General features: G+C 47.7%; 1 protein-coding gene across 7 annotated transcripts in view; it reads left to right on the plus strand.

Moving 5' to 3' along the window:
* Positions 1-25,652, plus strand: part of LOC142884582 (RNA-binding protein Musashi homolog 2) — a 263,144-nt gene that overhangs the window by 16,478 nt on the left and 221,014 nt on the right. The gene's annotated exons all lie outside the window — the stretch shown is intronic.

A 25,652-nucleotide genomic window follows, 5' to 3' on the forward strand; every position in this document is an offset into this window, starting at 1 on the left:
CTGGGCTGAATTCGCCGGAGCTGATTGTGGAGTGTCGCCGCCGCTGACAGTGACGAATTACATCCGCCCGGGTGAATTGAAAATCCGTCGAGTCGCTTTCTGCGGGCGCGTCTGCGCTGAACGGCGCCGAGTGGCGGGAGCGACGCAGAAATGGGCCTAATTGTGGCGCAACGGCAAACAGTCACAATTGGCGTGGGGAGAAGAATTGTTGATTGAAGAAGTAAGTCAAGCTCCAATCAGCCCGGAAGTGCAGGAAGTGTCGCGTGAGCTCCTCATAATGCGCATTATCTTTTCCCTTTCCTTGATTAGCGCTCTCCAGCGGCTCTATGCAGATGCGCAGATGGCGCCGCCGCGTCGTCAAGGGCTTTGTTGACATGCCCTCACCCCCCCCACCCCCCCCACCTCCCCCGCCCCGCCCCGCCTAAACCAGGTTGAACTGGATGATAGATTTCCTCCCTCCTTCCCCCACCGGTTGAGAGCAAAGCATTGTTGAAGAGCGGGTCCGGTTTCAAGATGGAGAATTGGCAGCGGCGCGGCGCTGTCAAAGCCGGAGCACATGGCGACTTAAGGATATCGACGCCTGCTTGAAAAACTAGCAGTGTTCCCCCCCCCCCCACCCCCCTGTGCACACCAGCCGAGTATATCACTTTAACTTCAACGCCGTGCCCATAAAATTGGAGGGCGCAATAAAGCAGTTCAGATGCTTGATGATGCCTCCAATTTTTAAGTAAACAAAAAAAATAAAAAAAAGTCACTCCTGTTTTATTGCCTCGGTGTTAATCGTTAATCTTTGCCTCCACTTCCCCTATTTTTTTTCTTTTTTTTTTGGGGTTCCTTGAAACATTGAGAAAAAAACGCTGTGTTTTCCGGCACTGTTAAACCCATTTGTCAATCCAGCTTGCATGATTCATAAGGCGAAATAATGACTCCCGCAACACAATCTGTGGCACTGTTAAACCATTGTACCAATAAGTTCCAGAATGGCTATAGGGCAAGCTTGTTAGAGGGGGAAAAATGGCCGTATTGACTGCGGATTATAAAGGATCTTAAAGCAATGGGATTATGGCAGATAGATTAACATTGCATGGGTTTGTACTTTCCGTTCAATTGATTTAAGACCTTTCTTTTTTGAAAAAAAAAAAGAAAAAAAGTCCCGTTCTAAAGGTTCCCATTTGGAAAGTCTCTCTGTTTTGCATTTGCTTTCTTTTTTGCCACCACTCATCCCCACTGTCGGCCGAACGCGGAGCCTCGCTCTCATTCCAAGGAGCTCGCCTTGGCAGGTGCCTGGGTGGCACGGGGGGGCCCTCGAGAGCGAGCCGCGACGAGACCAATCAGCGCTAATTTTCTCACGGCTAACGATGACCCGCCGCCTAACCCTGCCAGCGACCTCCCTTTCGGCGGAGTGCGGCGAGCGCGGCGGAGCCATACAGTATGTACAGCACGTAGGCTAATGTCGGAAAACAGACAGGAAGTGAAGGTGAACACAGAGGACGTTTGACTGTAAACAAGTGAAGGTGTTTTGCGGTGGAATGACAGGATCACAGGGAAAACAACTTGTATCGGCAGGCAGAAGTGACACTGGGCCCGGAACACGGACACCTCCGCAGTGCAGAGGGGCCCTGAAGGCAGCCAGGACGGATTTAAGCAGCAAATGATCATTAGCGATTTTCTTTTTTTTTTTTTTGATGATTTCTTTTTTTTTTCAGAAGAATTTCATCGTGTTGCCAAGATGTGCAGCTTTGCATTCACATCTTGGGTGTTTTTCTGCGACTGTTGCGCTTGAATATCGGCAAAGGGCACCAATCGGAGATAACTGCTCAGCCTGTCAATCAAAAGCAAACACATTGAGGAGATGCAAACATCTCTCTCTTTCTCTCTCTCTCTCTCTCACACACACACGCACACACAAATGAATAATATCATCGTACCGGGGGGCTTATCTCAGAAGTGGACAATTTAAAATTAGAAGCTTGGCTCCCAAGTCGTGTCAAAGGTATCAGTCCACGCGCGCCCACAAATATTCAGGGATTAAGTTTCATCTGCAGATGATTGACAGAGCAGAATGAAAGGATTAAACAATGATGATGTGATGCAACGCGCTTTGATGCACATTCATTTGTGCCCGGGCTCCCACAGCCCATTCAGTGTGGCTGCGGTTGGCTGTAGTTTTATTAGATGGGCGGCTAAAAGGGGCTTTAAACAAGTGAGGAGCTCCGCATTAATGTTTCAGCATCTCTCAACGATGACTTTCCCCAACAAGCTATTCTTGGGTCCATTTTGTTTGCAGCAACAACTTACATTAATCCATCCTTGAAGAAGTATTTCGCCAGAGCTCATTTCTGGAAATGATGGGCTGTGCAGCGAGGATGGACACGGAATATATTCAATTTTTTTTTTGAAGATGAGTTATAGGATTCTAACATGACAAGAGTGACCCGGGGAAATTGGATAGCAGATTTCACGAGCTTCTAACCATTAAAACTCTTCTCTGGAATAGGAATACGCCGCTTTGATGAGCGCCTTTGAAGCAAATGTAAGATGTGATCTGCCATTAAAACACCTTTTTCAGATGAAGCGGACGGATCTTATCTCGCCGCATCGACAACAGCCCAGCGCTTGCCCGCCTCATTAAATATGTGGACCATTGATGTGAGATGCAGCACCGCTGCTCATTTACTTTGAGGCTTAAGCATCCCTTTTATATTTGTTTTATGAATGTTCATCACTCCCCCCCCCCCCCCCCCCAAATCTCTCTTCAAGTTGGAGGGAAGCAAAGCGAATGTAATGGAGCTGGCCAGCGTGTAAGATTTAGCTTGATCACACTTTTCTTATGTCACTCTGGATCTCCCCCTTTTTCTCACGTGAGCTGTGATGTCATGCTGACATCACAGAACCTCGAGCAGCCCAAACATCCAGGGCTGCTCTAGTGACATGCAATATGGCCGCCTCCTTACAGGTTAATCTGACACTTTATTTTTGTTCTTTCTTTACTATTAAAACCAAATGCATTTCTTTCAGTTCACTCCATGTGAATGGATCCTTGAAGGTGCTGCTGACTGGCCTTTTAATACTCTAAATAAATAAAACCCCAAGAATCTGTCACGTCGCGTCTTTGCCGCTGATGCCAACAGGATGCAGCAGCAGTCAAAAAATGTGATCCCACCCTTTAACTCCGACTGGAATCCGTGTCAGGCGAAAACATTTCAGTTTTGTGTCCGGACACGGAGCCCGTTGGAGACGAGGCTCCCGATCTGGAAAGTAACGTGGCGGAACCTTTCATGTGCGCCGGCATGAGCGTCGTGGTCGCCAAGAAAGACGGAGAAAGAGGGGCGCTGTTGTTTCTTGTTGTCTCTCTGCCGTTTGATTTATTTTTTTTTTTCCCCAGCGAGGGCCACGCTGACAGATGTAAACGAGGCCCGCGCTCGGTTTCCTGGAGGAATCAAAGCGCCGCTTCCTGCCGACACTGCTCGAGATTTGCCGCTCGTCTGCCGCCGTCTTTGCGGCCGCCACCGCCGGCTTTGTTTCCCACAGTGGAGTGGCATCACAAGCGTGGCGTGTCCCAGCATGATTTTAATTGCCGGGGGGACCGCGGCCACTTCAGCGGGAGACGAGTTGTGATGGCTTGTTAGGCGGAATGAAAGGAAGACGCGGTGACCTCTCGCCAGCAGAGCGATGGGCGTGCACCTCGCTCCAGTGCTCCGTCGTCCCAAACAGGTTGTCAGCCTGTTTTTTCCCACTGCCAGCCTCCGGGCGGCTGCTCCAGGGGGCCAGCGTCGACCGAGCGGACGGCGGCAGCGGCGGTGGTGGCGGCAGCAGCAGCGGCAGCAGCAGCGGCAGCAGCAGCAGCGGCAGCAGCAGCACGCCGGGCCATACAGCTGTGACAACGCTCGCAGTTAGATCCCGTTTGTTTTGTTCGCCGTGACAGTTTCCCCTCCGGAAACAGCCCGGTTTTTTCTTTCTTTCTTTTTTCCACTACTCGTGTTAACGTCAGGGAGTGGTGGGGTGGGGGTGTGGGGTTGGGGAGAGCGGCGCCAGTTTACCAGCTGAGTTGGTTTCTGGGCTATCAGTCAAAAAGGACCATCAAAGCTGCAGAGTTTTACTCGGACCTGTGACAGCTGTGACTGCGGCTTCCCTGTTCACGGCCTGCTGTTAGTGTCTGCTTATCTCTGGCAGCTCTCTCTCTCTCTCTCTCTCTCTCTCTCTCTCTCTCTCTCTCTCTCTCTCTCTCTCTCTCACCCTCTCTCACCCTCCTGTTTCCCCTCTTTGTCTCACCCCTCTGTCTTTGCACATCACTTTTCCACTCTTCCATTCGGCCCCTTCCCTTTATCTGCCTCCGCTTGCTGCGAATGGCAAAGTGACCGGCCCCTCCGCCTCCGCCCCCACTGCCACCACCTTCATCACACACACACACACACACACACACACACACACACACACACACACACACACACACAGAGCCAACATACGTGTGACGGCCTCTGAGGAGGGGCTGCTTCTGTGTGGCAGGAGAACGGTGTCAAAATGTGTTTATTAGGCATGGCAACATTCATCCATCTCCTACACCTGCTTCCTCCTGCACTCAGGGCAGTGGGCCTCTGCCCAGGGTCCACCGTGGACAAGTCGCCTGGTTCATCACAGGGCCACATTGAAATACAGACAATCATTCGCACTCTCTCACACACACACCTACGGTCAATTGAGAGTTTTCAATTCACCTCACATGCATGTTTTTTGGATTGTAGGAGGAAGCCGGAGAACCCGGAGAGAACCCAGGCACACACAGGGAGAACATGCAAACTCCACACAGAAAGGTCCCAGGCCCTCCATCTTTTTAAAACTCCCCATGAACTAAAGCTCAACTCCAAGCCTTCTTTTTTTTTCTGCCGGTGCCATGGAATCATTGTATATACATATGTATATATATATATGTATATATATATAAGTTAGCTGATTGTGGCTGGCGCTCTGTGGCGAGCTGTCGGACAGTGAGCGAAGGCAGAGCCCAATGAGGCAGGTTGGTTTTGTCTGCACAGCTATTTACTCACCGGCCGTGATCTTTAAGCGATTTAGCCTTAGCTGCATCTGTCCCGCGGGTCGAGCTCATTTGCTCAGGAACGCAAATAAGAGGAGTGGGAGCGATGCGATACGCCTGTAAAGTGGACCGCGGACGCATTTCTGAATTCACTCGGGTCTCCGTCAGGCTGGAGACCAAGACGACGTCTTTGGAGAAAGTTGTGAGATGCCTCTGCGAGAATCAAACACGCATTTCGTGGCAGGCGCGCCTTCAAAGTTCAAGCTTTCCCTCAGACACTGACTGCATTAAAAAGGGAGGGTTGTGTTTTGAAGTGGCCTTGGCGAGAGGTGCTTAACAACAGTCGGCGTGTTACCTACAGTGGCCGATGGGAAATTGAAGCCATTATGTCTCGCTGCGCTCTCCCTGAAGCTATCTGACTGCCTCCACGAAAAACAATCCCTTCGCCCGAGCGGAACACAGGGGCTGCAGGTCCGCCGGCCACCTCAGTCAATTAGCTTTTGCCCGTGCCATTGTTTGACTTTGTTGCCTTTTAACGTTGTTTGGTGGCCACAACACCGCGAAAGAAACGCCGTCGAAGAGGAGGCCGACAAATCGAAAAAACTCCCCCCAAAACCGGGCTGTTTATGTCTAAATAAATGTGGAATAGAAAGGAGTGACATACCAGTGTTAGTTTATTGTTCCGGGGGGGATGTTTAACCAGAGTAAAAGCACAGGAAGTATTTTTAATACAGCTATCTTTTGTCCCCTGTATGCAGCAGAACATTTCTTTTTGCCTTTTTTCTTGGGGGAGTCGGTGCGGCTGAGTAATCCAGGCACCGGCGAGCGCGTTGGAGACACGGATTCAAAACAAACTTCTCTTGTTTCACCTTAACTTTATCTCTCGCTCGCACCTTTCACTCCCTTCTCTCTTGGCGCTCCCTCCCACTTTCCCTCCGCTCATCGCCCCTCCCCCTCTACCCCCGCCCCCCATGACTTCCAGGATGACAAAGCCTTGTAAATCCAGCCTTACACCTCGCTCAGTTATTTGATCTAGATTTAGCGTTGTGATATTCCCCCTTCTCAAAATGATCCTTATTTTAAATGACACAGCTCACTGCTGGGAAAATGAAACCTCTGTAGCTGCCAGCCCCTTTGAATGTCCCAGCGAGTTTATTAAAAGCACCAGCTTCCCCCGGTTGCAGCTTCAGATCTGCACAGCTGCACGAGCCTGAAAGAAAAATTCAAGGACAAAAAGTCTTTAACACTGAGCAGGATGCCATATCGCTGTCTTTGTTCGGCTTTACAGTTCACGACAATGAGCCCGCCCAAATATTTATTATGTGTGTGTGGGGGGGTTATTTCTTATTAGACGTTTCTTATTTGAAGGCATTCCCAGCGGGCAGATAGCACACGCCGCCGAACAAAGAGGGAGAAATTCCACGTCGCGCACGCCGCTATCGACACCTGCCGCCGCTGGTCCTGTCCCGGCGAACCGCAGAGATATTTGCCGGATTCCTCCAAATAAATTGGAACTGGCTTCTTTTTTTTTTTTCTTTTTTTTTTTTTGGTAACCCACTGACATCGTCAAATGCGCCAGTGTGTCCAAGCTGGATAGAAAAGTCGGACGGGAGGCGGTGCTGGTGAAGTGACAGGGCTGTCGATGGGAATTCTTCACTGTCACTATCCTCTCACCCCTGGAAATAAAAACACACTGGTGCAGCCCGACATAAATATACCCCCACCCGCACATAAAGGGCGACACAAGGAGCGCGGTAATGGCCAGTGTGGCGAGGCAGGAGACGGCCTTAAATCCCTGACCCCAGCAGCTCCTTGGCTTTCAGCGGGGCCTCTGTGGAACTGCTCCAGATGAAAACGGGGCCAGCACGCAGACATATGAATGACTGTTTGTTTGGCGGTTGGACACAATCACCAACCGAGTGACCCAGTTAAGGGGAAGTCAAAGCGACGCTCAGTTTTGATCGGCGTGTGCTTGCGCAAGCGAGCGGCGTTAACACTTTCCCTGCATGTCTTTGCTCTCCTTTTCACCCCCCCCCCCCACAACTCGTTCCTCCCCCACCGACAGAAAGACAAACGCTCTGCTGCGGCGTGGGGAAGAAAAAAAAAAAGGCTCGTGTAATTATTTTCTTTAAGCATAGATCTTGCACAGACGTTCTCGTCCCGTGTTTAAATAATTGCCGGGGTGCTAATAAACGGCGCGCGCATGCACTCGCGATTCTTCTTTGCCACCCTCCCCCTTCCTCTGTTCCGGTCTTCTTGGTTGCAGGTGGAGAGTAATTAGGTTTTTCGAGGACGGATTGAGGTGCTCTCACAATGCTCACCAACGGCAGCAGTCAGTCAGTCAGTCAGTCAGTCAGTCAGTCAGGCAGGCAGGCAGGCAGGCAGGCAGGCAGGCAGGCTAGTGCTGGCAGGGCAGAGAGAGGACAGAGGGCTGTGCAAGAGCCTGGCACTGCTAAACCTGATGTTGACTGACAGTAATGAGGACAGCCTGCTCGCCAGGATAGAGAGGAGAGGAGGGCACGGCCCTCCACTATACCTCTCAAGACCTCTTATCAAAGCCTCCTTGCGCACTCGTGGACTCTCGGAGATACAAACAACACGGGCCCGCACGCACGTACGCACACGTGTAAAAAAAAACTACAACAACAAACAACATCCAAATCTATGTTTTAAAGTATCCAGGTAGATGGAAGCAAATGCATCACGGGAGCTTGGTTGTATCAGCCCAAACCCAAAATAAAACCCATTTGTGTCCGTTCGGGGGAGAAAAAAAAAGTGCAGTATCAGCAGCAACAGCAGGGGCAGCAGCTTGGTGGTTTCCCGTTTAGCTGGTGGGGAAAAAGTGTTTCAATCTCACCCCTAAAAAAAAAAGTGCTTTAATTGTGAGCGTTGAAGGGTGCGTTCACAGCAGATCTGATAAATGGATTCTGGGTTGTTTGCTCGGCAAAGCTGGTTGGTTTGGTGAGGCGTGCGCATGCAGGCTGACTGATGCGGCAAAAAGAAGTGAACAGAAAGCAGGAGGCGGACTGCAACACAGGGCGTTGTGGGTAAACACAAACTCCTGTCAAGGATTAACCAATAGGTGAGCGAGGTCTCTTGTTCATGGTTTGTCTTGTTCCTGGTGTAGCGCCACCACAGGCTGGGAGGGGAATACACTGTTCTAAGATATTTGGTTCGCCTGAAAGCAAACTGGGACTGTCTGAATGTTTGGATCCAGTCTGCAGGTTTGCCAGGTGTGAAAATGACCTTGAATGACTTGTATGAAACTGGTAGCCTTGGCTAAGAGGCTCTCTGACGGCGTCGGGCATGGGTGTGGGGGGCAAGCTGATGTGCATAGCCAGAACCTAATTCATCTGCATTGTTGTTATTTATTTCCCCTTTGCTGCCAAGAAGACAATGGCTCTGACTGCACTGTTTGTGATCGAGCACAAATTTAATCTTGCAAATTTATGAAAGAACTTTTGACTTAACCTTGTTTCACGTGAACAATGTTCTTTCAAAATTAAACGTCGGAAAATCACTTTTGGTCTGATGTACAGCCACCTTGTCAACAACTCATTTTTTTGGGGAGAGAGGGGGTGATAGTGCTTGGAAATGTAATTACTGGCCAATAAGGCTGTTTGATGATAGCATTAGGGCATTCCTGAAGAAAAACCAAGAAAAGGTGTTTAATTTACACATTGATCGCGCTCGTATCGTCTCTTTAATCACCGGCAATGTTTTCAATATATTTTTCTCCCGCGTCAATATGTACAAGGCAAAACAAATGTCACGAGTGCAGATAAAATAACCAGCGTGTGCTCCCCACAGAACAATGTCACCGAGAGTCTGAGTGGCTTGGGTCAGCACTAACCAGCAGCGGCTCTGTCCTTGGGCCCCCGCGCAGCTGTAGGACTGTTTTGCGATTACGTGACGGCTGGATTAGCCCACTCGTGTTTGGCCTTTTCATGATACGCACATCTTTCCCCAAGCCTTTCGCAGCCTCCCGCCTGTCGGTTTGTGAAAAAAGTAAGATTGTGAATGGAGCGGAGGGGCACTTAACTTTGAAATTCATCACTTCACAGAGTGTTTTGAGCGGAGAGGATGACGAGCATTGATAATATTTTCACACTGACCTTTTTTTTTTAATTTTATTGTATTTAATTTTTTTTATACTTCTCAGATCCAGAATAGCAGCAGACGGTGAAATGCGCCTTCTGCACAGAAACAGAGTCTCAGGTGTGTCAAGATATGTGCAATTATGACCAACACACTGAGAGATCTATATACTGTCTATACAGGATGAGCATCTATTGTAAGAAAGGTCAGAGAAGAATCAGTCTTCTCCCCTGTAATTGTCCTGGACTTGGCTGGCTGTCAATGCAGTGGGAACACGCGTCTGGACAAAAGAGAATCTTTTTTTTTTGTGCTTTAAAAATAGACCCCATAACCATTCATTTCCTGATTTTTCAAAATTTAATTTAAAATCACTGCTTTCTTTCTTTCTTTCATCCGGCCTTTAGTAGCGATTGTCGAAGGTGTAATTTGTAATATGTGAGTGAGAAGGAGCACAGGTGGGTCGTCGACTGGCAGATCAGAGCAGCTGAGCCACATGAAATATGAAAAACAGAAAAACACTTGTCCTACCCATTTTGAGATTTTTATTTTTGATGCCAGACTCCAGCAGAGCAACATCTCCCAATTGGTTATCCAAGAAAGAGAAAATCTTTTCCTCTCCAGGTAACTGTATCATTTAGCCCTCTGTTTACTGCCTCCCGTAGCAAAAAAAAAAAGTTCAAGCTAAAAATGATGCTTCGTGGAACCTTCCACCTTTTCTGTGCAATGATGCGATCCATTCTGACTCGGGAGACTCATCAGTGCCCTTTGTGACATCACACATGTCTCATCTTCAGACCCTGTCCTGTTTTGGTGACCACTTTATTAAAATCGGAGCAAGCAAAAGATGCAAACAATGTAATTTCTGCATTTTTTGAGGATTCTTTGTCTCTAGTTTGAAGTCCGGTTTGACTCCAGAGCCTTGAAAGATTTAATCCTGGATACAGTGGCTCCTCCAGCTCTGTGCTGGTAGTGTATACAGCCTTAGATAAATTGCCTGGTCTGGTTGGTTTTCTGCCGTCCACTCCACTAGGGATCAATCCTGTTGTATGTGACTGTATCTATTGTACATTTGTAATTGCCAAAGTAAAGCTCGGGGCCTGTGATCATTCTGTGTTGGGCGTGTCTGTCTGATGGGAGGATTGCCCGGCCCGGCTCGCTAAAGTGTTCTGCCATGATTGGATCCAGTTGTCATTGTGGAGTAAGATATTGGAGTCTCGCAGGCCAGATTGCTCTCCCTCACTTTGACATTGTGTGACAGCTCGTGCTTTGTGGGTTTATTTATTTATTTCCCCCTCCGTCTCCCGCTCACTCTGTAGCGCCCAGCTCGGAGTTTAGGAATGATATTCCTTTAGCAAGACAAGCCTGTCAGGTTGTTAGTTGTGCCATTGTAGGCTGTGTGATTAATGGTGATGGCCAGCAGCTTTTGCCACCTTTTTCCCCCTCTTGGTGCAACTGCTGGTTTGAAATATGTCACTGTATTCGTGGCGGGCTTTGAAATACTGCGGCGGTGTAGGAAAATACTGGTAAACTTCAGCATTGCAACGTTTTCTCTGTTGTTTTTTTGACACGGTGTCACATCTGTTACCTTTCAGAAACACTGGTTATAAATACCGTGCATGTAAAGGTGACAGTGATTCATATCAGAATTTACCAGGTTTATTATGGAGGTATGGTGCTATATTGTAAAATGGGGATATATCACCATTTTCTTTTCCTCAGCAGTCAGTACCAAGTATTGGAATATTTTTATTCCTTTAAAGCATTCCGACTTCTTTTACATTGCGCTGTCTTTCCCACTCCTTGTGTTTACTCACTCTCCCCACACAGTCGGCAGTGTGCAACACTGTTCTCACAGGCAAACACAACTGGTCAAACAGAAACGGCAAATTAGCAGCAAATTTCATTCCACTCTGTTAGGCTTCTTCTACACTGTTCGCTATTTTAGCAGACACAATTTTCACTTTCTTGTGGTTTGGATTCCTAGTAATGTAACCATTTGCATTTTTAATGCTTACTTTTACATAGAAGCGTGTAGTAGTTTTTGCATCCCTGATAATTTTTTTTTTTAAGCGTGCATTGTAAACGTAAGCGATATATTTTTGCATAATCACTGAGCTGCCAGATCTAATGCGAACCTTGCTAACACAAACTGGTCTCTTTTCAAATAATTACATTCGATTTGAACTTCTTATTTATAGGACATGAGCGCACTGATAACCAACTGACCCAGTATTTGCACACTTTGTGTTGTGTTTGACTTAATCCATTAGTTCCTTTGTCGCTCTCGACACGTCGCTCTGTGTCCCAGCAAAAAACAAAATACCTCAACAAATGGTGACTGCGGCGCATGGCCTGTCACGCTGATATACAGATTTTGACGCAATCAACCGAAAGCATCTCGAGCATCGATCCTTCGCCGGTTAATTAAAAATGTGCCCCCCTTTTTTTGAGCATTTTCCCTCACTTCAACAGATTGCACCTGATAAAAAGGTCGACGGGATTAAAGTGTTTCAAGAGCCCAAAGTTAAAACAATGCAACAGATACAAAGTTGTGAAGTAGGAGTTAATTCAGGTGGGCAAATTACCTGCGATAAGCATCCTCTTAGTGCATTATTTTCTTTTATTATATATTTATTTATTTTGCGGTGATTTCCAACCCATGTGAGATCCACTCAAAAGCAACTGCCGTGCATGTACTGTGCCCAGGCGCTGCTTAATAGCTCCCAAATGGCCCCGGTGGCTGCAAACCTGCGCTGCATTGTTAATACCAGGAAGGAGCAGATAGCATCTGAGCTTTGAGCTCTAACAAAGGCAAGACGGACAGGCAGAAGAACGGACAGACGGACAGACGGACGGGCAGACAGACGGCCGCTCAACATTTGTGCTGCGGACTCCTTACGTGGTTTTTTTTTTTTTTTTTTTTTTTTTTTTTGTTCTTCTTCACAGTCATACGCCGGGTGTCCTGTCATTCAGTTCTTTAATAATGTGCCTTTGATCTGCTCAGATGAACTAGGGATGAAATGCGAGGCTTTGTCAGAGGTTGAGCGGTGTTGCGATGACCAGTTGTGGAAGGAAAACTAAACGACAACAACAACAGCAAAAGGCATCCAGGCAAACATATAAATGCGTGATGGTGTAAGACACGGCCGGGTCTTGGCTGCCGCGCTGCACCCGAGCCCCTGGGTGCTGAAGAGCTTCGCTCTTCCTCTACCTAACGCCCCGGTCCTCAGCTGTGACCTTTCTCTTCCGCGCATCATTCATGATTATATTGCTGACATGTTGGCTCATGCCAATAATTTTTCATCGTAGCCAATGTCAGCCACATCATATTTGATATATTTGTGTCGCGTGTGCATGTGGGCTCGCCGTAATTTGTACTTGTCTGTTTACGTGCATGCCCCAGAGATTAGATTTTGTGTTCAATTCGACTCCGAAACAAATTCAGTGGTAAACACAATCTGGCAGCGGCGGCGGCGGGATACATATATCACCGTTAGATGAGTGATACGTGTGAAATGAACAAAGGGGCCGTTTGCATGTGGAGAGGTGAGTGGTTACGGAGTGACTTGGGGAACGAGGCGGCGACCCGGATCCGCACCGTGGAAGGAAAAAACAGAACATTTAATGTCTGACTGTCTGGCCTGTTTTGACCGGACCCACTAAAAAGTATACGGATGGATCTAAATTTTCAGTCCATATACAAAAACTTCTATGTTTTAGTAAGAAGTCAACAGTAGAGCTAACTAAGCTCCAACTACAATTTTTTTTTCCATGCCCCCAAAATATTTTGAAAATGCCCTTCTTTTTTTATGCAGCGGGGGCCAAAATTTTCCCCCAAAAATGTTGTTAATTTCCCCCCCCGGTCTCCGGAGTGACACCCCCGAACAGCACGCTGCCACGACTCCCGGCCTTACACAATCACAAATGGAACTGGGTAAGATTTGAGTGCTTTGGCTGCAAACAACAAAATGGGCCTTGTAACAAAAGCAATCATTCTGTGGCTGTTTATTCCGGTAAGAAAATGATAATAAATAAATAAATAAATAAAAAACCCCACTATGCAGCTGCCTCAGGCCTCATGATGTCGGAGTTAATGTGGAAGCAGGAGCAGTTGCGGACGGGAGAACATATCTTGTTATTTGACACTTGTTGATGACGCCTGTGTGGAGATGTTTTTTTTCTTTCTTTCTCTCAGTGTGCTCAGTGTTCAGCCACTTTTCTGGCCTGGAATACAAAGTAAAGCAACATTCAGAATTTCTGCATGCACCGCATCGGCCATTGAGTGTTTTGTGGAGGTGACCTTGTCATGCAGCTCGCTTTCCTTTGAGTGCGACCACACTGCCACCCACTCCACTGATCCTAGGGAGAAAAAGCAGCCAGTGTATTTTCCAAACAAACGGACGTGTTTACTATGATTCTGCGCAGGACTTGTGCAGTCTTTTTAATTAGAGTCCGGACAAAACTGAAGTAATTACCGCGCAGAATTTATTCTTTCACAGCTACTTCAAGTCGATGTCGGTGTCGAGCTCGGCTGCTCACAGATTAGATTTATCGTGCCAGCTGTAATGTTTTATTGTTTACAATCAAATGAATTGTACTTTTGATTGAATGTAACACTGTGTTTCTAGCCAGCTTTTTTTCCCTTGTCTTTCTTCTTCTTCTTCTTTTGTTTTCCCTCAAATGCAGCCAGTTCTGTCATTTACGGTTTGCCTGTCTTGGCCACATGGCAGCGAGCTCATTGCTTTTAAATGGAATGAGAGGACCTAATGTAATTGGCTGTGATTGACACTGGCCCCGGCCACATCTACCCGTAATTTATTCCTTTTAATCCCCCCCCCCCACACCCCCCTCCCGCACCACAGGTGTGCCACGGCTGTGCCACCATCTCTGGATGCCTTTAAAATAAATAAATAAATATGTAAATAAATAAATATTTTAAAAAGGAGTTGCTCTTGCAAGTGGCAGATGCGGCCGTGCCGTGAAATTACACCGCTGCCTTTGCTCTCACCCTCATTCATTAGAAGCAGACCCCTTTGTGACACTTGGTTGGGGAAAATGCAAAAACAAGGCAACAAAGGCGGCACAAAAAGCATCCCTTCCAGCGCGGTGGAGACGGTGGAATAATCAAACTGGGGTGAGGCAGAAGCAGGTCAAGTCCGGCTTGTAACCGTTATTCTGTGACTTCATTTTCTCCCCGTGTTATCATACAATAATGAAAAGTGTTGACAGATTCATTTCCGTGCGCCGCGACGCCGAGGACCATTTTGTGATTTCTAATTGATAGGCGCTCGCCGCAAAATTTTACAGCACGAGACAATTTTATAGCACTTTAATTAGTCCAACTTTGACCTTCTGCTCGCTCTGCATTTATATTGCTCCAAATTATTTTCACCTCCTTTCCTCATTAACTTCCAGTCAAATGAATGCGGGCGTTTACAAGGCTTTAATCCATATATGGGCTTGGGTGAAAATGGTGCGAATTTGATAATAGTCTATTACTTTAATTGTTTTATTGATTTCATGATCTGAAATGAATATCCAGAGAGTGTTTTTTGCTTAAATGGCTGGTGCAGTATAGAATGATTAAGTAAAAAGAGGTGAATAATGAAAATACCTCTGTGGAATGAGGCCATAACAAGCACTTGTTAGTGCTAATTGAGTAATAGTGGGAGTCCTTACATACGTCATTAGGGTGCACAGGTGCACACTGACTTGGATAAATCCTTCATATGGAACTAGTTAATCTCCCATGTAATATTGAGCAGATTGCATACCGCCAAATAAACACAAGCTGCACGTGGCTCCAACCTGCCGCTGTGTTTAGTATTCACTCGAGCGTTGGCCAAACAGGCCTTTGACTTTTTAAAAAGCATAAAAGCAGCCTGTATGCCTCGTTGCGACACTGACGTGCACGGAGCTGCAGCGTGCCGGAGCCCGTGACCGTGCGCTCGTCACTGGGGGACCTGGCTGGAAGGTACGTTTCCAGTCACCGCGTTTTACGCGCACACTTAATGTTGCTGTTTTTGCCCCATTTTCCGGAAAGGACAATTTTCCGATGGCCGTTTCCACGGCTAATGAGAACGAATGTTCCGCCATCCCTTCCTGTTTACGTGCGGCTGTCTGCCTTTGCAGATGACTGTGGCGCAAAGGGGCCTTCTGCACTCTGCCAGACTGCAGTCGGCTTGCCCTTTTCCAACTTCTTTTTTTTTTTGCATGATGATGTTCTTCAAGCAGTTCTTCTTGCAGCTGCTGCCAAACACTTCTCGCTAGCGAGCGCTAATGCAATGCCTGTTGCCGTAAACAGGTGTGTGATGCAAAACTTCCTCGTTTGCTTCCTAATTTCCCAAAATGTGCGAAGAAACCAACCGACCCGGACTGATGCAATGAAAAACAGACCTAATTAAAAAAAACAAAAACAAAAAAAACCTTACAAACAAAACTCAAAACAAAACAGCGAGAATATGCTGTTAACATGAACTGTGGCAAATTAGCACTGCTGTCATATGCGGGATAATAGCGGAACATCAGTGTGAATGCCAATAAAAGCCAGCGCGGCCTGTGCAAATTGATGCAAGTCCATTTTGACGGAGGTCAGAGGAGGAGCAGCGGGGCTAAATTCACCCTCACCTGTAAAACAGGCCGTTGAGTCAAAACATTGGACTCATTGCACATGGACGAGTTCGATGGAGAGCAGCCAGGGGAGCCTGTCTGCTGCCGTAAAACCACTCCGTAATGCAGCGCACTTCCCCGCCACTAAAAGTTGACCGGCAAATATCACTTCAATGGCCCGCAGACAGTCAGCAAGCCGAATCCTGTCGGCTCCAAATTAAACAAACACGCCGTTCCGGAAGACAGAGGAAAAGCGTAATGGTTCCTCTGTACGTCGCAGTACGTCCAAAGGTAATTCAGCCGTGAAGAAGATGAAGGCAGCCCCTCAATCTGAGTGGGTTTTTCTTCCCTCCCAAGAATGCAGACATTTTTTGGAGGGGGGAGGGGTGCGAGCGCCGACCGGCAACATCACGTCGGCCTCATTTGCATAAGGGAGACGGGGGGGGCGCGGCCGGCGGTGATAAACAGGAAAACACGAGCCTTCCGCGAATGCATCAGAGGTAAACGCCGGCGGAGAAATTCATGAACCTCGCCGGCGTTAATGTGCGGCGGCGGCGGCGGTGGCGGCTAATGAGACCCCGGCCGTTCCCGTTCCAGACGCTTCCCAGACAGGAAGTGGATATTAAGGCGAGGCGGCCTCGCCCCTGACCCTCCCCTGGCCCCCTCGCTCTGTTTTCCTCTCTTGCTGCTTTCAAATAGGTCCTTTGTGTTGTTTGTGTTGTTTGTGTGTGTGTGTGTGTGTGTGTGTGTGTGTGTGTGTGTGTGTGTGTGTGTGTGTGTGCCTGCGTGCGTGTGTGAGAATGAGTTTGTCCCTGTGTCCAAACATCCCATCTATCCTCCCTCTTTGCAGTATTGGAGTCTTTATCTGCTCGGTTGACTTTATAACTGTAACACTAGTTTAATTTCCTTACCTGCTTAATTGAAATTCACATCTCTTTTCTCCTTGCGTGCCTTAAGCTGCGTGTGTGTGTGTGTGTGTGTGTGTGTGTGTGTGTGTGTGTGTGTGTGTGTGTGTGTGTGTGTGTGTGTGTGTGTGTGTGCGCGTGTGCGCGTGTGCGTGCGAGGCGGATATTAGCAGAGATGTATTTTCATTCTGAAAGTGGCAGGTGATGGACAGGATCTCACAGACAATGCCCCCCCACTCCTCCTCCACTAGCCTCAATCTTTTTGTCTGCTGCACCTGTCTTTTAGATACCTTTCAACCTTGTCTCTCTCCTTTTGCTCTCTCTATTCCCAAGTCTCCCCCCCCCCCCCCCCACACACACACACACACACCTCTTCCTTTTCTCTTCCCTCCCCCGGATTGCCGGGGCCTTGATGCTAAATTTAGAGACATATTTCTCAAAGACGGCGGGACTGAGATTAAAAAAAAACTGAGGCGTTAGAGGATGCAGACCCCCTCGTCCCTGTTTATCATCTCTTATTTATCCCTTTGAAAAACTGGAGCCTCGCCGGCCTCTTTTGTCTCCAGTGTCGCCGCTAACTTTCCTCCGTCCGCTGCTGAAATTTCCGCCGTTTCCGTCGAATTGACGGCGTTTTCAGACGGCGTGGTTCTGCTCAGCGGGGGCCGCTCTTCCCAATATTGGCGGCTTGTTGAGGTTCTAATGTAACATCTTCTGCCATTTGAGTTCCAGCTGCAGCGGCGCTTCAGCCAGCGCGCGGCCTTCATTACACAGATTTTTTTCTTTTTTTTTTTGTCGTCTTCGTGAGGCCTAATATTGTTTGATTACAATATGGTGCCCGGCGACAGAAATTATGTTTCCGCCCCAGAGTGCTCGCAGCCCTATCCTCGCATGTGTGACTCATCTCACTTTTTGTGATGAGGCATATTAGCCACAGGCTAACACATTAGCCAGAAAAAGCTCCATTACCTTGCAGGGAACATATTTTCCTTCCCTCGCCCCCTTTTTTTAATTCTCTCAGTAAAAAGAACATTTTTCTTTCCTCCAACTTTTAGAGACATTTCCAGCTCTGCAGCCGAACCTTACCCTGATGGAAAGGACGGTGAGCAGTTTACATGCACAAATATTGATAATATGGATGAGTAAAAAACAAACAAACAAACAAACCCCCTGGAATGATGTCGTGCTCCCTGCGAGCCGCAGTGAAACAGGAGGTTCAGCGCTGCACAATGTGCCTGATTTTAATTGCAAAGGTGGGGAACAAGCTGGAGAATGAGTGCGGCTGGGCAAGGTGAGGGTGGATTTAGATCCGGCGAATGTTGTGTTTCTATCTATTGCACTCAGCTGTTGCTGTTTTTCATATGCAAAAAAGGCCTCGTAAGAGAGAGCAGCACCTGGACTTTTGTGTGGCAGGCGAAATGAAACTGAAAACACTGTGCTGCACGACAGCCTCTTAAATGCCTTTTAAAAAACTCTCTTGAATGGCGCCGGCGCTCCGCGAGAGAGTGAGAGAGTTCCGTTGCGATCACAGCGTGTGTGTGTGTGTGTGTGTGTGTGTGTGTGTGTGTGTGTGTGTGTGTGTGTGTGTGTGTGTGTGTGTGTGTGTGTTTGTGGTCGGTAGAAAAATATGAATTTTTCGGTAAATACATTTGAGTGTTTTTAACTCTCTTTGACCGATCAAAGCAGTCGCTAAAGAATGCAGCCTTCCCACTGCATTGTTCTGTACAGTATTCTGATTGATTTCCCCTGAACAATATTCCCCCACTGTTGTGTCTCAAGAAGCGAGCCCTCCTTTCTCTCGCATTGTTGCTGCTTTTATAACTTTCTTATCTGCCTGTTGCCAGTAATGCGACTCCTTTATCCTGTCCTCCTTTAGCGTGTCTCTGCCTCTTGTTTATGTCGATAATGAAGGGCGAATGAATGGCGTCCTGCGGTGGCTCCTCGCCTCCATTGTGCTGCACACTTTTTTTTGTCCCCCCCCCCCACAGGCCACAGTAATTCATTTGCCATTTGTAATACGATTTAGCAGATTTGGGGGGATTTTGAGGGTCCAAACGGTGTCAGTCTTTAAGGTCAGCTGTTGTACCTGCACGTCTTTAACTCTGCACAATCAGATTTTGATCATATTCTATATGATTCTGTATTTTCACTGTTACCTTTTATACTTGAACATTTCCTATATGTCCTGCATTGAACTTCCCTGCCTCTCTGACAACATCATTTCCCTTTGGGGATTAACAACGTCACCTCCGTCTTTCTGTCTATTTCTGCTGCTCTGACCTTGAGCAAGTTTGCTATCTCGCAGTTAGCAATGCTAGCTAGCGCTCTACTTTTGCTACGTCACCAATATGGCATTCTCTCCGTGGGTGAAGCGTTCCAAGTGTTCCAATCGTTGGAATGACAAGAATACTTGGCACAGAGCGCAGGAGTGTGCGATTCAGAAGTCCTTGCTCATGACTTGCTTTGTTTTTACTCGTCCATGCCGCGTTGCCACTGCAGCTAACTTCACCTGACAAATGCACGACTAAGCGGCTAATAAACAGTATAGTTGTACAGCACGTGCAGCTGGCGTTCAGCTGTGTTGCTCTCTATCAAAGGAAGGAGGAATACATCGTTGTCTTCCAGTTCTTCACCTTTTGCTTCTATTTGGATATAATTTCAGCTCTTTCCTTCGCTGCTTAGACAGGTGGTTTTGGCCTGGTTAACTTGCAGCTAGCAATTATCTGAGGATTCTTTTATTTATTTTTTTTGCACCACCCACCCCCACGCCGTGAGTGGCTGACTCAGGTTTTTCTTCAGTTTTTGGACAACAGGAGGGACAAAAGGGACTGTAGCTGTGACTAATTTGCAGTATTCAATTGTACAAACAAAGTGATGAATGTTGGGGGGAGGGGCAGGAGGAGGGGGATTGACTGTCTTCAAACAGACAAATGTGCTGCAGTCCCCTTATCCCCAAACTCGGATTACATCCAACTCCAGCCACAAATTGTTTTGTCTTTATTTCAGTGGGAAATGTATGTTTTCGCACTAATTGTTGGCATTAATCTTTGAACTTGCCTGTTGGGGAGCAGGCAGACCACAGACAGACAGACAGCGCAGCGTCTCACAAACAGCAACGCATTGGCACGGAATCATATTGTTCTTCTCCATCACTGAATATTGATTCCTAATTAGTTTAATTTATTTATATAAGATTCATTTTCGTGATCAAATGTCCTGCTGTGAAAAAACAAAAACAAAAACCAAAACAGACCAAACCCAAACAAACCCGAGCAATAGCATTAGCTGGCGTGAAAGCCGAGGCTTGGCCGAGCGACGCCGCTTGTTTAATTGTGCATTTGAGACAGAGTTCTGATTCATGGCGGCAGTTGCCTGGGAGGTACGGCTGCGGCAGACGCCACGCTCGCATTAAAAAAGGAAAGAAAAAAAAAAAGAAGGGGGGTGGGGGGGGGGAACCTCTGCCTTGCACTTGGCGCCTGACATTTCCTGGTCTTTGATCGATGAGCTTGCCACCGGCTCCTTCACTCCGGGCGAGTCCTTCTCCGTCTGTCACGGGGAAGTCGACAGCACGGCGAGGTTAGCGTCTCCCTCAGCGAGAATATGAGGCGCAGCCGCCACCACCCCCCCCGACACACACACACACACGCTCGCACACACACACACACACACACACACCACCTCTCCGCCAACCAGTAGGCACGAGCGGTGCGAGCCATCAGTGCGAACAGGGGTGCACAGTGCAACAAGTGTGCCGGCGGCAGCCTTTGATTTGTCATCACCATCGCTGATTGCATTGAATATGTAAATGTGCGCTGGAAGTGGGACATAATGCGGCCTGCGCTTCCCTTTAATGACACCGAGGTGTTGTTGTCGCGTGTTCTTGCTGCTCCAGAGTGCAAGAAAATATTGCTTTTTTTTATTCACATCCAACATAAAAAGAAAGAAAAAAGAACCCCCAAACCCACCCACCCCACCGCACTCCACCCACCCCACCGCCCACCCAAACGCATCGGTGGAGGTCTGTTTGCGGTGACATTATCGAGCACTAATGAAAAATATTGCGACGGTCTCAAGTGAGTCATCGGGATTAACTTTGATTTTGAGGCAGCGTGGATATAAACCCCTGATTCTGTGTGTGTGTGTCTGTGTGTGTGTGTGGGGGGGGGGGAGGAGGGGGGGGGGGGGAGATTTAGCTGAGTAATTTTAAGGGTTTGCCAAATTATGGATTGATGTGAGTGTAAAATGCAACTTCATAAAGCATTACAGGGACCTAATGAGCTCGAAATCGTTAGGACCCGCACTCGCAGCCCCTTCACTTTGTTATTCAGACGACGTTTGCTGAGTGTCTGCCGCCAAAGGCAGACAGTTCCGGCTGCTCCGATCATAGATAGCTTGATAAATGGAACTTTTTAGGGCGGGACATCATTTTCTACTTAGTCCATCTTCAGTTTGCGCACATATTGTCTAATCGGAGTCTAAGATCTTAAAAAAAAAAGAATACCCAGATTGCGGCAACCGCTCCTTTAGTATTTACAGAACAAGGCACTAAACAATGACGGTGCGCTGGCAAATTCAATTAAAACCGATAAAGAGAATAATTAAAAAAAAAATATATCTCTTGACTTGTAATTACAGAGGAGGAGAGACAAATAGCAAATCTTCAAATATGGACACTTTTGCAGCGTTTTTAGAAAGTAGGAGTGTGGCAGAGCCGTTATCTCCTCCATTATCGACTCAAAACACTGCTGTCATTTCAAGTCGGAGACAAATGTTGATAAGGAAGCAGAACTTCTAGAATCAACACGGAACCACTGATGTTTCTCCCCCCCCGCGACGTGCAGAAAATCAATTAATGCAGCAGGCAATAACATTTAGTGCACGTTGGCTATAGTTTTTTGTGTGCCGTTGTGCAGTTTCCCACGGACCACGTATAAGAATAGCGCGCTATCCAATTAACATTAACAGATTTATTAAAAAAAGAAACATCATTTGCAGAAAATGCAGCCGGTTGGGGACCGCAAACAAAATCATTTCCCTCCCCGACGACAACAATGGGACGTGCAGATTACAGGCCGTGGCGGAGGAACTTCCAACGTCTTTGGTCGGAATGTGACCCACTTTTAAACCGCGCAGCAAATCTTCGCCCGCACACTGTGAAGCAACAGGCGTCTGGTCAAAGACCGGCTCAAACACAATGCCTTCTGCTTTTCTGTGTTTGTGAAAAAAAAAAAAAAAAAAAAAAAAATAAGCGGCATATTTGCTTTTCATTCCCCATCAAAAAGACTCTGTGTGTGGATGTGGGAATCACGCAGCGGAGTGCAATAAACAACACCTTTGTCCCGGGGAAGAAACGGACAAAAGGACGGGAAGTTGGCCTGCTCCTTTTTTGGTGCGTGTGTGTCTATGTGTGCGTGCGTGTGGAATTGTGTCCCCCCCCCCCCCCCCCCCCCCTTCCAACTCGGGGATAGAGAGGCAGCTGAGAAAGCAGGGACGGTGGATTTTCTTTGGGCCTCCAGGGAGCAGCTCGGGGGGCCGCCAGGATGAAACAGGGAAGCGGACGGGGTGGAAGTAAATGCCAGCGCCCTGCCGTGCAACAATCGCAGCGGCCTTTTGACTCAGTTGCCATGTTACTGGCTGGCGGTCGCAGGTATCCTCTCCCTCAGGCCGCCGCTGGTGGTGGTGGTGGTGGTGGTGGTGGTGGGAGGGGCCTTGTGATGCTGGGAGAGGGAGGGAGGACGAAGAGGGTCGCTGGGGTCTGTGGCCGTAGCTTTGAGGCTGGAGGAGACCCCGCTCGCCGCCGCCGCCACCGCTCCATCAGGCGCCGGACTGATGAGAGATGGAGAAGCGGCGCTGCTTTGCGCTGCGCCTTCTTCTGGTCGAAGGCCGGGAATTGATTTCCTCTGCGTAGATTTATAGATTCATTTTGACGGCCCTGAAATTAATACTCCCGTAATGTTTTCCAACAAAGTATGCCTCTCTCGCCCGTCAGTGAGCTCACTGGAGGAGAGAAAAGCCCCTCTTTTACCCCTGACCCCCGCTCCTGCTCCAGCTCTGGACCACTTTGTGATGTCACAAAGGGCGCTGGCACCTCCACCAAGTTAATTAGTTAGCTAGCTAGTGAGACGACAACCCGGAGCCCAGCTGATGCTGTTTTCTGGAAATCCAGGTTGACATCGTTATTTCTTCCAAGGTCAGAATTGAATGAATTCTTGTATAATAATTGTAATCATAGATTTTTGAAACTTCTTTTTCTCGCGAATATGAGGTATCGAAACTGTGGCGACGTTTTTCAAGCAGTGACGCCTTTCTAAACTGAGGACTTTCGTAAAATAAGACGGTTCCATTCTTTTTATTTTGCTTCCTCTATTTACACTCCAGGCACATTGGATTTCTTTTGCGGGCCTCTTTTTGAGTTGAGTAACAAGTTAAAAGCAAGAGAATGAAAACAACTCGTCGAAGTGGAGTGCGGATTCTCAAAGCACTTTACAAGAGTTGGAAAGATAACTTTGAGAAAAATATAATGAAAAGATTCTAAAGCAAAACCTTTCCGCGGTTCCGTTCCGCTGTGACCACATTCATTTGCTCCTTGCACCACTTTTAGAAACAGAGCGCCAAAACCAGAAAGTTCCCAAACTCTGCTCTTTGTGACATCACGGTGGGCACTAATGGCTCATGCTGCCTGCCAGATGTTTGTTCCTGCCTCTGGGACAACCACTGTCATTTTTTCTTACCCTTTCAAACATGTGGCAAGCCCCACACCATCAGTTTCAGCAGGAAGCTAACTCAGAGTGTTTTACTTGCTGGCTGTAAACAGGGGGCTAAATATGCTACGCTGACATTTCTGGAGTTTTTGGGATTATTAATCATCCAGGGCGGCTCCACGGCCGTTCCAGATGATGCTAAGCTGCTGTCTGACGGGACTGACTCACATCTGGAAGTGGAGGCAGAGCTGCAGGGACGGTGGGAAAAGGCACCTGGGAGTCGTTCTCGGCTGATTTACAAAGAGCCATGTGGAAGTGATGTGTGTGGAGGGGTGGGGTGGCTTCCAGAGAGCTTTGCCGGAGCTCTGGCTGTGGTTATTTTCCGGTGGAAGTCGTCGCTCAAACCAAAATAAACAACTCTGGCAGAATCAGCTCCTCCCCACCGCTCCACCCCCCCTCCGTCGGTTCGGTGTCAAAGCCGCGTCAGCGCCGGGGAGACGGATCTTTTTAGCGCATCGACCTGCCCAGTCACCAAATGTCAAGCGGCGAGGGAACCGTTGAATGTTAAAAATGTTTAAGCTGCAAACGGCTTATTCACACTTCTGTCGGTGGCGGCCATAAGAGCAAATGTTGTGGCTGAATATTAATGCCGGCGCGGCAAATATGTTATTTACCCTTCAGGTACCACACCCTTTGGGGAAAAAAATGGTGCACGCACACACACACACACACACACACACACACACACACACACACATGTGGGCTCTCACACCTCGACACATGCTGAAAACAAATCTTTGTTTGGGCTGGTATTTCCAGCTTCAAAGTGTAGGTCAGCCTCCGGCCCATGCTGGGCCTTACACCAGCGCTAAAGGCCTCGCTGCCTTCTTCCTTTTTTTTTTTTCTTTTTTTCCACCACTGTGAAGTTGTCCATCAGTGGAGGCAAATGACAACATCTTTAGAGGGAAAAGATTTGCCCGCGCAATGAAGAAAAAGAGGCCCCCGGGGGTCACACATCTGACTTCCATTCCGCCCTTGTCAGGTGGGGACGGAGCGAAGGGGCGCACACTGCAAAAAACAGAAAGAAAAAAAACCCAAAAGAGAGCAGACAGACGGACGGGCGGACAGACGGAAAGTATAACGACGACAAAGCCTTGCTGCCCTGCAGACTCCTGTCCTGTGCGTCCATGTCTGTGTGAGGATTTCTGGAGAAACTCTTAGTTGGTCAAGTAGGAATTGTTGTTGCAGGTTAGCTTAGCTAGCATGAGTTTCCTACATCAGGCTTCTAGAGCAAGACAAAATAATTGTCATATAAATCCAGTGTGTGAAGCCATGCCGTGACAAGTACCCCGACGCACACCTGGGGAAAGTAGAGGCTCGCTACGCCAGAGTTTATGCCACAAAACTGCTTCTATTAAACATTGAAAAACAGACGTGAAACCACCCCAAGCGAGTGTAGTAACTTTATTGCCAATTAGAGGACGTTGTTTTAAATGACGCTGTGTCCATAAATGTTCCAATTCAAATTTCTTCTAAATGCTCATTAATGGGATGATCGATTGATTGTTTTATCCTTTATTGATTTAAGCATCCTGCTTCTAAGGAAGCCCAGCCCACATGGAATTCCAGGACACTCACTCAGACACACTCACTTAACAAAAATATAGTAATAACGTAATATTACATAAATAGCTAAATAACATAAATAAGTCAACCAATGAAAAAAATAACCAATGAACAGACACATTTGACACCACCGAACACACATTGATAGGATTTCTGGAAACTAATGGTAACATCTTTAAACTCACTGATGGTTCACAAACATAGCTTAAGACAGAACTAAACAAACAAACCCCACAGATTGGATGTTGCCATTAAATTGGAATTAAAGGGACGTCCTGCAGCGCTTTCCAACGCACGGCTTTGGCTCCACTGTGAAGGAGGTCCCCACTCTTCATGTCAAAACACACTGGCTGATCACATTAAAGCCTATTTTTGACATTTCCCGCTGAATGATTTGGACTTTATCTGCGGCGGCGCCCTCAGACGACCCGGCGATGGCCTCGTCACTCTGGACCTTTCAGTCCTTGTGGGCGCAGCCCCGCAGAGACGCTTCCTCACAAAAGCAGGATAATAACCTTGACCGTGTATTTCTCTCCAAAATCTCTTCTTACTTCCCCTTTTAGCTGGTTTGTCGCTCCGCGGGCCAGAAGGAGAAAAAAAGAAAGGAAAAAAAAAATAGCCGACTTTGCCCTTTGTGCACTCGTGCCCTGCAGCTCTCGTCGTGTGCGATTGTCTGCGCGTGTG

The sequence above is a fragment of the Nelusetta ayraudi genome, unplaced genomic scaffold (assembly GCF_046127955.1).
Source record: "Nelusetta ayraudi isolate G7.1 ecotype Tasmania unplaced genomic scaffold, CSIRO-AGI_Nayr_v1 ptg000011l, whole genome shotgun sequence".
In the NCBI taxonomy this organism is placed as follows: domain Eukaryota; kingdom Metazoa; phylum Chordata; class Actinopteri; order Tetraodontiformes; family Monacanthidae; genus Nelusetta; species Nelusetta ayraudi.